Consider the following 14,436-nt stretch of genomic DNA (forward strand, 5'->3'; position numbering starts at 1 on the left):
TGGCAGTTATTGAGATCCCAGAAGGAAGTTCTTTGACCACTTCCAAATGTACTATCCAAATGTCTGTAGAAGAAATACCCTGGTAAGAGAACCTGTCACAAAGTCCATCACTGCATACAGTGGGCTCTTGCCTCTTGCCGTGCCTTTGGAGACCACTTTGTTCTTTCTTCTAGTCCTTTTCTTTAATTGGCTCTGTCTTTACTCATTTAAGGCCTTAAACTTAGACAAGATGCAAATTTTGCATAATAAAAGGGCTCCTTAATAGCTGGCAGTGCATCCTGCTGCTCCCTGTCTCCTGTTGTTCAGAATCAAACAAATGTAAAATTAGGAGCTGAATGTCTCTGCATCTGGGAGTCCTTGTAAAGAGCTGGAGAGGAGAGTTTAGGATGTACCCTTTTCCCAGGAAAAGAAATTGAAGAGTTCAAGAAATCATAATCCTTAACAAACCTTTCTCCAAAGAATTGTGCTTTATATACTTTAAATCACACTGGGCATGTACATTTTTGCTCATAGCTTTCCTTGCTTCCCTTGACTGCACAGTCCAGTGAAATTCCAGATCCTTTACCGAGAAATGCTTTTGAATGCTCCATCCCCACCTACACTTTTGGACCCCTAAGGGGGACAAATAAACAGAAGGGAAGCTTCTCTGCAAGCAGAAAAGAAGTCAGCAATTTTCTTTCACCGCTGGAGACTTCACACAACGCAGCATCTGCAGGCCCTAGTGCTGTATTGCCTTGAGTAACTCATGTTCCTAGGTGTGGTTTCCAGGCAGAGCTAAGTTCTGGTCCATACCAACTCACACTAGTATTTTCTTGGCATGCTCTAGTCCATCTCTTTACAACAGGCTCACAATTGCTTGGCTTCATCTCAGGGTGGCAAACACATAAAAAACACTGTAGTAAGTGAATTTAATTTGTCTCCTGGCCTAGCAGCAGACCCTCTTTGGTGAATGATCAGAGCTCGTGTTTAAAAGCTCACTGCAAAAAACAGAATCCATGGTTGATTGAGCTCTCAGTGTTGGGAAACCTTGAGATCTGTAAGTGGAGAAGGAGCCCCATTAATTCCTGTCTAGACTGGCTTCTGAGCCCAGGTTCCAGAGATGAAAGGACACTTTATTAACACAGGACATAAATCCACCCTGCCAACAAGTCCACACTCCTCTAGATTATTTACACCTCTCTCCCTCCCTCTGGTCATTGCCTGTCCCTATATAATCTACATTAAAATCCCGACAGGATTAAACCAACATGTCTTACACTTTAAATATCAGGCTCTGTGTGCTTTCTTTTCCACACAAAAAAAAGACTTCATGTTTTTACAGATAGACTGGGAAAAAAAAAAGTAGATGTCTAAGGAAAGGAGCTTGATGTTATGACTGAGAGATGAAATGTGCACTTGGAAGATTTTACTGCGAATGTGGCCTTTGCCACACCTACTGCTCCTCTCCCTGGTGTGTCTGGTCCTGTGTGTGACTAAGAGCCAGCCAGGGGCTGTATGAACCGAGCCATCTAGGCTCTGAGCATCACCTTCCTGCATAAGGGATGACAGCCTGTGATCAGACTACAGCCCCTGTGTTATGCAGGACTGTCCTCCCTGGCAGTGCTGTGCTCAGTGGCTGGGTCAGGGACTGAGGGATTGTGGAGGGCATGGGCAGTATAGGATGGAGGCTCTGAGGAGGACAGGCTTCTTTCCTTTGAAGATTTTGTGAATTTTCATTGCTCTTGAGGCTTTGCCCCTTTATTTTCTGACACTGGAAAGTTTCTATAGCTTGTCCATGGGTTTTTTGGTGTTTATGGAAAGAGCTGCAGCACTGTATGAGAGTAGTGGATCCTGTGATTTTGTGTTTGCATGAGCTTCTCCACCTTCCCTTGAAGCCAGGAAATGGGGAGAAAACAGTGCTTATGGAAAAGAACCTCAAGAGAACTTTGGCACAAATGAACTTTTAGGCTGAAAATGTAAAATGTTCATTCAGTCTATGACTATCTCTGCAACCCTTGGCTCATTTCTGGTGTGGGTCCTGTTCAGCCATAGGACTGAGGGGTGCAGTGATGTGGAGCATTAGTGAGGTGGGTGCTGTGCACTGAAATGAAAGGCAGGCAAGGTGCCTGTAGCTACAGTCAGCAATATTTCTGGGTGATGTGGAAGAGCTGCAGCCTGCACAGTGACATCCAGGCACAGCTGCAGGACTGGAGTTGGTGCTTCCCAGACACGCATGTGTCCCCAGTAGCTGGGCAGATCAATACTTTGGCAAGAGGGACTAATACTTTGGATTAATTTGTTAGAAAGAACAGATGAGTTCATGAGCACAGTGATGCAGGACTACCTTCCTGTCTCAGGCCCTGTGCATTTCCAGTGCTACTTGATACATCCAAAGTGATAACAGCCTGTGATGATAGAGTTGCACAGTGCTCAAAGCCATGTGACTCACAGTCGTGCTGCAGATTTCAGCACATTGTAGCAATGGCAGGCTAAGGAAATGAGGAGTGCTGTTGAAAGGACACTCTCAACTTTTGTATTGCCAGACAGAACTCTCCTTGTTGTCATAGCCTCCTTGGGTCTGCATTTTACCTGACTGCAGCACCTGCAATCCTTTTGTATTTGTTTTCTGTTGCATTTTTAGCAAATGAGCTTACTGGCATGGTCAGTTTGAAGTCATTAGCAAATTACTCACCTAAAGTGAGTTTGAAACCTATACAAAAGATAATTTGGAGTGTTTCCAAGATTTGCATTCATTTGGCCAAAGAAATCATGACACCTGATTTATATGCCCAATCCAACATAACCAAGCTACTCCAATTTTGAATATTTAATGTTTGCATTGAGCTTGAAAAACTGTTTCCAAACAAAGGCTCAATCAGACTACAGAAATATTTCAAATAGATAAATGAAAATAAATCAAAAGTTGTTCACATACCTGAAGAAAAGAAGTCACTGAACATATTATTCAACAACTTTCCTATTTACTTTTTTCAGCAGCACGAAAGGTCAGTGTCATCTCCCCATTAAACACCCAGCTTTTGACTTTACTGTTGAGTTTATTGTTATTTGGGGCCTCAGTAAAGAACTGTTCTTAAACAGTTTCCATCCTTTCCTTTCTAGCAGCTGTCTCTGAGCTGGAAGAGCACAGTATAATCCCCACATCCTTTCTGCTCACACAGAAAAATTTCCTGTGTGTTGTCATCTTTTTCATTCCCAGGTTTGTGTCAGGATGAGCAGAGGGCTCCAGAGCTCCAGGATGCAATAGACCACAAGCCTGAATAAGACAAGAGCCTTATTGAGCCTGTCCCAGCTAGGAGCCTGTCCCCCCAGTGCCCGCCGGGCACAAGCCATCATCCTCTGTGTGGGAGAGCACGTGGCAGCTGCTGGATGCAGGGATGGGACATGCTGTGTTTGTGTTAAGGACGGAGCTGGAGCAATAGGCTTTTGTGTAGCAGAAATAGACCACAGAGTCCCAGAATTACTTCCCACTGGCTTTTCTTTGGTTCATCGGTTTCAGTATCTCTGTGGGTACAATCAGCCAGAAGCCATCTGTCAGTCTGGCCTGGGAGAGAAGGCTGAAGTAGGCAGTGTGGGGAGAAAAATCTCTAGAAATAGCAGACATTTTTACCATTTTATGAAGCATGTTTTCACTTTTCCACTAGTATCAACTCACCAGGAATTCTAGCAGGAACAAGCTCAGTTTCATGTTGTTCTCTTGTTTTTCCAGCTTTTTTTATAGATATATGTAGATATAGATTTTTATATAGATACAGATATAAATTGAAAGCCGGTATATGTTTGTAAGGATTAAGTCACTACATGCCTGCATGACTTTAACCCGATTAACAGTGTCACAGATCTTTATGCTCTCTGCTGTAGGCAGTGCTGTGATGGCCACGGGTGTGAATACACTGGATCACTTGAAATTGGGAACTGCCATTAGTGGGCTTGTCACTGTGGTGCAGAGCACAGCACAGTGCTCCAAGGTAATGACAGGACAGATGGCCCACAAGGACTTTCACTTGCCCCTGATGGTATCTGAGCTAGAGAGTTTGACAGCATCATGACTATCCCTGCATCTCCACATAATCCTGTAGCCTGCTTCACTGCAGACATGCTCTGTGTAACAGTTTGGAACTCCATTCCCAAGCATGAGGAACAGAGGTTTTGCTATCTAAATACTCAAATACATCCTCACATAAGGGCAGCAGATGGGTTAGTGTGGATCTCAGGAATTAAAGCTTCCCCCAAACCTCCATCCACCGGATGTTCCACTGTTTTAGTGTTTGGGTTTTTTTTGCATATACCTAGAATCACCTCTCCTTTCTGCAGCACACAGCTCTTCAGCTCCTTACAAACCCAAACAAGGTACCAGTGGGTACCTCTGTTCTGCCACAGCTGGAAAATGGCAGGCACTTCCTATGAGAAGTTGAGAAATAATTTTTAAAAATTTTAAATTTCAACAATAAATGGATAAAAATAGAATACTTTCCCATGAAACAAAAGAAATGTTATACAACCAACCACCCTTCATCAGATAATGCTGCTAAAGTAAGAACTCTTTCCAGCTGGCATGTGTCCCATCTTTCATTTCCACCAGGAATTGAGGAGACAGAAGGAAATGGCTGGGAACCTTTCGAAACATGGTGACATGGAAAACCCCACCACCTCCTACTGGAAAGATGCTGCAATTACCTGTTCTAAAACCGTTAAACAAGAGTTGGGGAGAATTGTCCACAAGGCACAGAATTCTTGTAAACTTTTTCTATAGCCATGTATGGGGACATTTTTCTCCTCTGTTTAACTTGCCTGTTATTTCCTCCTTCTGGCATTTATTAATCAGACTGGTTAACCATTCAGTCCAGCCTAAAAACCAATCTCATCACAAATCCTGTTCTCTGTGGTGGACTCAGAAAGGCTCTAGCTGAACAAACTCACTTCTCCTGTCTTAACTCTGAAGGGCAAAACTAAATGCTGAGGATAGATGTTTACCATGAAATTCACACTAAAGGTTTCCTGTTTGGAGCAGCCGGTAGTGCTAGGGACACTAGGATTTCCATTTGTAGACAAGCTCTGTTTTGACAGAACAGTTCATGATTCATCAACAATTTGGGTGCTTCTGGCTATGCAGTATTCATTGCACCCGTCCCACTCCTGATAAACAGATTCAGGAGCTCTAATCACAGGGGTAGTATATTCAATAACCATTGCTCTTTAATTGTTTATGATCTTTATCTCTCTTTCCCCTCAAGGGTTTTTTCCTGTGGGAGGACCAGTTTTTCTCTTTGAACTGACTTTTCCTTTCAACATTTGTCATTTGGGACTGCTCAAGTGCTGTTTCAGTGCAGAAGCTGCTTGCAAACTATTTGTAGCAGCTGCTTTTTTGGAAGCTTGCTGTTTGCAGTATGTGATTGCTCACTTAAACCACCCGACATTGCCTTTCCTTTACAGCATTGCATGAGACCCCCGCACAACACAGCATACTTTTCAGAGAGCTGGGGTTCAGCCAACCTCCTGCCTCTAGTTGACTCATATTTTACCCAGGGGGAGTATTTCCAGCGTCCTGCAGGACCCCTGTGAGCAGTGTGCTGTGAGTGACTAGGGAGGGGTGAACCAGCCAGGCATGATGGTCGGGTGGGGGGCTGATACTGACTCCAGTGGGACTGTCTACACCCCTAGGGACTGGCCTTTCTGCCTGGGAGTTCTGCATAGAAAGCCTCAGGGCACTTAGAAGATGAACATGTGTTTGGGATAGAGGAACAAGTGAAAAATAGCATGAGACAGAAAGTAAAGCTACAAATTGTTTCCATCAGCAGAGTTGTTGTGTCCTATGGCTTATGTGTGTTTTCTTGGAACATGGGAATAATTACTGGATGGCTCTCCCCATTTGCATCTAATTATTAAAATCAATAATGCATACATTGGTCTGAAAGTGATTTACATGCACAACTTCTCCTATTTGTTTGTAGCCAACAGAACTGCTTGTGTCTGAGGAACCGTGAAACCCCATGTTGCTCTCACTGTTCCTGTCTAACACGCTCTGCAGCTCCTGTTTTTAATCTCTGCTGGTCCCCACCTGAGCAGTTCCCTGAGGAGGACCTTGCTGCACACCTGGGAGTCCCAGCCAGGCAGGATGCAGCCAGGGCAGCTCCGTCAATATTGACTTAGCTGCAGGCTTTGGTGCACAGTGATGGTTATCTTGTTCACCAGGTAAGATTTAGCCCCGTTAGCACAAGTGTCTTTGAAGCCATTAAATAAACAAAATCGATGGAGTTGAAAAGGGGGGGTCCTTTCAGATTGAGGCATGTTATCAGCCCGTGCAGGTCACACAGACCAAGACCTGCACTTTGGACTGCATACTGGGGTGTACTGGGCAATAACTGTAAATGGGACTTTTGCAGGGTGGTCTCTGTCCATCACACTTATTTGCTTCCCATATAACTGTCTCCTCTCCCTTGCATTCTGGATGCAGCAATTTGCAGGGTTTTCTTTCCTGGTGTGGCTGTGCAGCCCTGCTTTCCCAGCTCTGGCATTAGACAGGATGAAAACTTTCCATCTGCTGATGTTTGCTTTATGGGAAGGAGTTTTTTGCACAGCATGAAACTTTCCATTGTATTCACAATTGGTTTCCAGCAAACTAAGTAAAGGTGAAAAATTCCTCCCTGACTCCATGGGCAGTGGCACCCTAGGGCACAGAAGCCTTGCTGGAGCCAGACCCCAGGGGCAGGACTGCCACCAGCAAGGGGTGGCACAGCCTGACCTTGCAGGTCTGCCCACAGAGACACACTGCTCTGGGGAATGGGGTTATGTTGGCTCAGGCCATGCCAGCTGGAAATTCAGGGGAGAGCCTAGTGATGGTTATGCCTGCTGTATGCAAAGCCCTGACTGCTTTCCCCAGTGGGCAGTGGAAAGCTCACAGGTAGCTATAGGAGCTCCTCCCTTGAGCACAAGCCAGCTGCTTTCCTGGTAATGGAGGGAGCTTGCACTTGGCAGCCCCTGAGCTGCCAGAGGGATGGGTGTGTATTTCCCAAGTGAATCCTAGTTCCTTGCAAGTCCCCTTTTTCCCCCCATCTGCTAATGCTCCAAAAATTTCCTCCGGGATCCACAGTATCTGTATGGCTGCTTGCTAAAAGGGCTCTGTAGTCAGTGCATTCATCCTCTGCGTCCTGAAATAAAAGGCAGGATCTTGAGGAGGGCAATAACAATCCTGCCCTTAGTGCAGGAAAACTGTTTGCATGGTGCAAGTAGGGTGAGCTCCTGCACAGTGACCGTTCACAGACACGCAGTGCTCTTTGGTTTGCTTGGTGTTGGGCCAGGACACACAGATCTCACTGGCCTTCAGCTGTGCCTGGTGTGAACAGCTGTGTTTAAACCAAGAGGAGGGACTACAAAACTGGTAAATAAGGCCCACTGGTGCGTCACCTTAAAGGTAGTTGATCTCACCGGAGAAGGGTGAGTTACGCAGTTGTCCTGGCTAAAAAAGGTGATGGGGCAGGGAATAGGAGGAAGCAGCCTGGCTTGCTGCCATGGAAGGGAGACGTGGTGCTTTTGAGGTGGGGAGATCTTCTGGGAATGTGAACTTTCTGGCCTTGGCTACAGTCCAGAAGCTTCTGTGTTAGGGATGAGGAAAAAAAAGGGAGGTGAGAGAAGAGTCTCTGAGATCAGACTCAGGGCAGCAGAAAAGTGATTAACTTTAATGAGAGGCTCCAAATAGAAAATGGAGACAAACCTATGTGGGTGGCGTCTGGTCTAGGACTGACTCATGGGTGTCTCTGGAGATACAGAGCCTCTAGCTCATTGTCCTCTCATCCTGCAAATAATCATGTGCTTCTAGAGAAAAGGCTCTGAGGAGATAGGTTTGGGGAAGGGATGTACTTGGGTGAAAAGAGGTCGCAGGGAGCTATCAAAAGCTTTCCTGAGATGAACTGTGTTCGGGGGAGGGTACCTGAAGTGCCTGTGCTCATCTGATCCATCCTGCAAGGTGGTGACATGGTAAGTGTGATGGCTTCTTTGCTGCCCAATGCAAAATGAATGCAGATAGTTTTATATTGTTCCCCAGTGTTACAAACTAACCTTCATTTCATGTTAATAACTTGATATAGGACTTGAATGTTCTGAATTAGAACAAAATACCGGTACCTCTCCCATTAGGAAGTCTTCAGCAACTGGGACAGGTTTAACCATTGGATTAAAGTCTAATTACCCTGTGATGAATTGCACTGTAATATTTCATACAAAGCACTAGGTTTACAACCAAGCCTAAGTGGGTAGGTCCCCAGTGTTCATTGTCACGCTCAGGTCACTGCTGCACATTCCTGTTTTAACTTGATTCTGGTGATTTAAAGGAAAGTAAGGAAAAGAAATACCAATTCTGTCAAAGTACCATGAAGGTATTTAGCTCTAGCTTTTTTTCCAACTAGAAAAGAAGACCCTGTGTTTTGCCCTCTTTGCCTGCTGCAAGCCAGAGGCTGTTTCAGGACTGCATTTATGCTGCTGTCTGAAAGCTTGGCTGAGTCTGACTCACTTGGCAAGGACCAGAGCAGTGCCAGGCAAGTCAGCTTACGTGGTGACCTTAGGGCTGCAGCCACTCTCGCCAGAGGCAGTTGGTTTCCCTAAATGCCATTCCTCAAGGTATTTTCAAGGGGCTTGTTGCTAAGGTCCCGTTGGCTGTGGAATTGTGCCTCCAAGCCATCGGATCAGAGGTTTCTCCATAGTGTTCAAGGGTAAACCTGAGGGTTGTGTCCTTGTTAAAGCTGTGAGAGGGAAATGTGGCCCTGGACTTACTCTGTTTGCTGGGGAGGCAGATTATGTTTTGCTGGGTTTTCCCATTAAATCCCTATCTCCTAATAAAATACTACAAGAAAAAATTCATTGTTCCTGCCAAATTTAACAGGAAATTGAGAATAAATATTTTTACTTCAGCAAGCTTGCTTTTTAGCAGCCCAAGAGTTTCCTGGGGGTGGGTAGACGCCTGCTTGGTCTATCCTTTAAGCCAGCCCTGGCAGAGCAGCTCACTGCAGGGGGCTGACCACTGCTTGAGACCACACTGGAGCCAGGTTTGCTGAAGGGGATGTAACTCTGACTGCTGTCACACTTCTACAGGCTTTTCTCACAGCTGAGCTTAAATATAAGGAGAGGAATAAGAGTTTTGCCTCCAAACATGAAATCGGCTTTGTGTAATACCAATTTGGGGTAAAAAAGGAAGGGGGTTAGCCCTGCTTGTATTACTAGAGATACCAAGAGCACTGCTGTGCTGCGGGAAAAGGGGTAAGAGGGAGTAAATGAGCTGACATAGAGCAGCAATCACAGTGTGGCAGCTATTGACAAGCCCCAGTTCAGGAACAGCTCTGAGAGGAGGGTCTCTGGTTGCTCAGGATATGACAATACTCCTCATCCATCCTATTGTGAGGAGAGAAAGGAACAGCCATTAAAACTGATAAACAGTCTTAATGGAAAATGGGAAGCCTGGATAATAGAGCAGGAACAAGATGCAATTTTACTCCATCTACCAGAAAAAAAAATCTTTTTAATCCAGAGAGAGAAAAATGACTAGTGCAGCCCAAAAGCAAGGAAAAAGGCAAGTGGTGCATAATGAAGTAAATAAACTAATCTGTAACGGCCTTGTTAAAGCAGCAAAGGATGTTTTCTATGTGTGAATTGTGGGAGTTTTGCACAGGTGGCAAGGAGGCTGATTTGGGAGAGGTAACTGGTACCAGGGAGGGCACAGCCACCTGCAGCCCACCAGTGCCACAGTGTGACTCACATCCTTGGCCAGCCCGGTTGCCTGAACAAAAGCCATCCTTCCCACCTCCTGTGCAGTACAAAATGAAGTCCCCAAGGCCATGTAGGCCCATCCAGGTCCTTTACAAAGGTTGCAAATGGCTGTGGAAATAGCCAGGGTTTGAGCCAGGGCACAGCAAAAGTTTGCCAGCCGCTCCCCATCCTGTGCTCCATCCTGGAGGAAATCCCAAGGTCCTCCAAGGCCATCAGACAAACCCCCAGGGATCAAGCCCATCTTCTTGAGCCACGCTGCTGCTCAGCTGGACAGGTGGCTTGTGCTCCCACTCTGTCAAGCCCAGAAAGTCCATCTCTAGCCTGTCTGTGCTCCCAGTTCTGTCTCCCAAAACTTCTGGAGGTTACTGTGGCACCACAGGTCTGTCTTGTGTAGCCGATGTACCTGAGCTGTGATAAAGGAACTTCTCAGCAGGTCTTGCTGCAGCCCCAAACCTTAGTCCTGTTGAGTGTCCCAGACCCAACAAGCCATCCTTGATTTTCGCTTCCACAGTGCAGTGTTTGCTCAGTTTTAAGAGCAATCCTTGTGGTGGGAGTGCTTTCAATTCCAGTGATCTCTAGGCAGGAAGTACTTACTTTTCTATAATATTTTTAAAACAACCTACAAATTCATCCATGGAAATGGAAGTCCCTGTTAAAGCTGTAGGTTTCTCCTAAAACATGGTAGAAAAGGCTTTGTTTTCTGTTTAGCTGTTTAGACTGTTAAAAATGTTCCTGTACGACCTGCAGGTTTTGTCCTGCTCTATTCTAGGGGACTTTTCACAGGCTACAAACTAGACTGGATCAACAGACTCCTGTGGACACCAGAGAGGCAATTATAGCTACAAATGAAGCAGTATCTCTGTTGTGATTGACGGCAGTAGAATGCTAAAGAAAAGCTGAAAACAAAAGGGAAAAATATCAGAATGAAAAGTGAGGGATAGGAGGAATCCTCCTCTGAGGGATTTGGAAATACAGCTAACAATTTTGTCAGGGGGAGACAAAAAAGAAATACTGTTGACTTTAAAGACCTGGTCTTTTTTGTTCCCTAACTTCACATCAAGGATTATTTGGGCAGCCTCCTAGAAGAGAGAAAATCCTTTGGTGAATGTTAGTGAAACCCTGGATTTACGACACGCAGCTCTGCAAATCTTTTTTTGGCCAAGATGTTCTTGGGATTGGCCTGTAAGAAAGAGAGTGGGAATGCTGGGGAAAGTTGCTTGTAGAGCTTTTCATGTGGTTTCCATGGGTGGAAAAGTGTGACTGCATTCCCTGCCTTCTTGTAAGTGGCCAAAACAGCTGTTTTATTTAAAGCATGGCTTGAAGTCTCAGTTATGTTACGGAAAACCAGCACATCAGGGAGAGGCCTGACCACGTGCAACGTGCAGCTCTGGGAAATCACTTGTTTAGCTTGAATGTCTTTGGAATGGGCTGGACAGAAATCTTGATGCTGGCAGCCCTTTGTATGCTGCAGGTTCCCAAGATGCTAATAAAAGACTGTATGGATGCCATACACATGATGTGGACACATGCTGCATCAGGATCTGAGCTGCTGCACTTGTTTGCACGGGTTTCATTTCCTTGTCAAAGAGGAACAGGCACTGATTTGCTTTCAAAGGACAAGGCTCCTTAATATAGCATTGAAATGCAAGCCCCTGCTAAGTTACCTGCTTGATGTTTGCTCGGAGACCTGAGAACAGTGCCCTCTACTCTCAGGGCAGATTAAATGTATGAGCTGGAACATTGGGCAGTGATAGATGTCAGGGAGAGAGGGAAATACAATAGCATGTCAAGCCAAGAAACCCCAGCAAGTTATTTCCCAGAGAAATAAGGGTGGCATCCTCCAGAGAGCACAGGTGGTACTCCCTAAGCTGCTGCTGCTGGCAGCTGTGAGCAACAGCCCGGGCAGTCACACTCAGCTCCCCTCTGCCTGCACCCTGCTCTGGCTGCTCTCCTAGGAACAGCAGCATCCTGAACACCGGGGATGGATACCGGGGAACTACAGTGTATCAGTGTTGGGCTGCTCTGCCACGGGGCAGAGCCCTCCTCATGCATTTGTGCTTCCAGTTGCTGATCTCAACATCCAGGCTTTTTTCTTCTGCTTGTTCCTGCTCCCCATGTTCACAGTTGACCATTCTCTTGGGTGAGCAGGTACCCCCGCTGCAGTTCCACTGCTGATCAGTCCCACAGTTTGTGCTCGACCTTCCTTCCCTGACTCTGTGTTCCCTCTCACTTCTACCAGCTGTGTTTGCAGTCTGATCTGTCCTGCTGAGTCCCTTTCATAATGAAGACGGAAGGGAAAGGAGGCAGGAAGATAGTTTTTACCCAGATCTCAGACGTGAAGTCATCAGGTTATTTGGCTACCTGAGTCCAACTTTCTTGAACACTGGCAGTACAGGACACAGTCTTGACAGACTGGACTTGCAGTTTCTTAAGCAGAGCACAATGCCCCTTTGTGTGGGGTTCCTGGACCGGCCAGGTTAGGTTTTGTTTGACAAAGCCTCTTTAAATTTCTTTTTTTTTTTCCTTCATGGAGTTGTTGAGAAAAAGATTTCTTTCTTCTTTCACTCAAACCTTAGCCTTGAGTTTGCACAAAATAGGTCTGTGACTCTAGAGCCAAGTTTCAGGTTTGCAAATAAACCTGTAACCCAGGCAGTCTGGGTGTTTCATAATTGAGTTTGTGGACAAAAAAAATGCTATGATTTTAAACTTAGAGAAAAAAATATGGGAGAAGCCAGAGAATTATAATTTATTTCACCCAGCATCTCCTACAAGCTCTGTGTAGAAAATTAGTCTGTATGCAGCTTCTTCATGTGTCAAGTGGCACAAAGAAGTTGCGAGATGTCTCACAGGAGTCATGTAAACCTTTCCCTGTGTTTCCAGAGTGCCTGAGGTCCTCTCAATAAAGAGGATGAGAGAAGTGAGGGGGATGGAGGGAGTTTCCTCTGAGAAGGGGAATCCAGAATGAGAAACACATTCAGCCACTGCAAACAGCAAAAACACACGCGCTTTGATTCCAGGAGCCAGACCATGCGTGCCTCACATGTGCGGCTGCCCAGATTTATGGTCTGTTATCCTCTGAGGCAATTACTGGAGTTTGTTGTGGAGATCTGCATGAGCAATGCACAGGTTGCCCACTTAGCCTGGCCTTCTGAGAAATGACACGGTGCTCATTCTGCCAGCACTCGCCATGTGCTGCGGCCGGGAGCAGCTGTGCTGGAAAACCACCACAGAGGAAATCACAAGTTAGTGAGTCACTGAGATTGCTGCCAGCCTGTCAGGAGTCTCTCCATAACTCAGCTTTCATGTGCCTCTACTTCAGCTCTGAAGAAGGCTCAGATACCACCTTTAGCAGCGGAATGGACACTAGAATATGAAGAAGGAGCAGGAGCAGATGGACAGAGAGACCTGGTTTTCACTCTCCAGTCCCAAAGGGAGGCCAGCACAGTGGAGGGGAGGATCACCCTGGCAGCCCCAAACACTGCTTCCCATGCAGCCTGTGATGCACCCCCGGACACCCCATCAAAGATAGCAGAGATGTCACCCCAGACCCCTTGGACTTGCCCGAGGAAGGTGCTGCTTGGGACAGGGCCAGGACTGTCGCCAGAATGCTTTTGGCCCAGCTGCAAGCATCAATATTGAGGTCCTCTCAAAGCTGTTCATGGCTTTGGTCCAGCTACGAGGTCCAAGTGGTTCAGGCTTTATCTCTGCTTTAGGAGACCACTTGAAGCTGCTCTGGCCAAGAACACACTCCTGTGCCGTGGGCTGGACTGCATTTGTATCACTCACATCTGTGAGAACCAGGAGGAAGCTGTTGATGTAAGGGTATTAAACAGGCCTCCAAGCATCAGCTTTGTGGTGTGACATGCAGGCTCTTGTGAATTAGACCAGCTGGCAGCTAAGGGCTTTCCTTTCCAGAGTAAGGGCTGTGCTGCTCATGGCCCCTGGGCAGAGGTACCTCCTGCAATCTGAGGAGGCTTATGAAGATGAAGCTGGAGTACAAACCCCTGGGAGAAGACGGTAGTGTTGTGCTGTGGGAGACAGAGCTGGAAGGGGCACCACTGCTGTCTCCCTGCTGTGCTGTGGAGATGGGCTCCCTCCTTGGGGCTGCCTCCGGCCCCTCCCACCTGCACCCCAGAGACAGTCCCAGCTCATCACACTGGCCCACAGCTTAAAATGCCTCTCCTCCTTAATCTCTAACAAGTGAGGAGTGGGATGCTGAGCAAACTGGTTCCCAATGGCTTGTGTTGGGGGTGCTGAGCTGGGTCTTGCTCCCCTTAAAGCCAGTGGCAAAATCCACAGGAGGCAGAGGTGCAAAGATGCTCCCTGGCAGAGCATCCAATGCTGTTTTCCTTGTAAGTGAGAGGTGGTCCATGAGGTGCAGTTTTGTCAGTGAGCAAGACCAGGCATTTTCAACATCAAAACAGACAGGAGAGTGAAAAGCATTTTCTATTCAAACATAGTTGGATAAAGCCTACATTCGGGATTTGATGCTTTTACTGCTTTCTTTTGCAAAAACTGAGCAATAATTCTTGTTTTGGTGCTAGGAGCTTTTCAAGCAATGAAACTATTTTCTTCAAATCTCAGTTTTAAAGCAGTCCATTCTGCACTGAGTTTTTGGATGAGTACTCACTACATTTTTCAGCCGTGTCTGTGCAACACATGTTCCCCACAGCAGCAAGTGGA

The sequence above is a fragment of the Pseudopipra pipra genome, chromosome 10 (assembly GCF_036250125.1).
Source record: "Pseudopipra pipra isolate bDixPip1 chromosome 10, bDixPip1.hap1, whole genome shotgun sequence".
Lineage (NCBI taxonomy): Eukaryota > Metazoa > Chordata > Aves > Passeriformes > Pipridae > Pseudopipra > Pseudopipra pipra.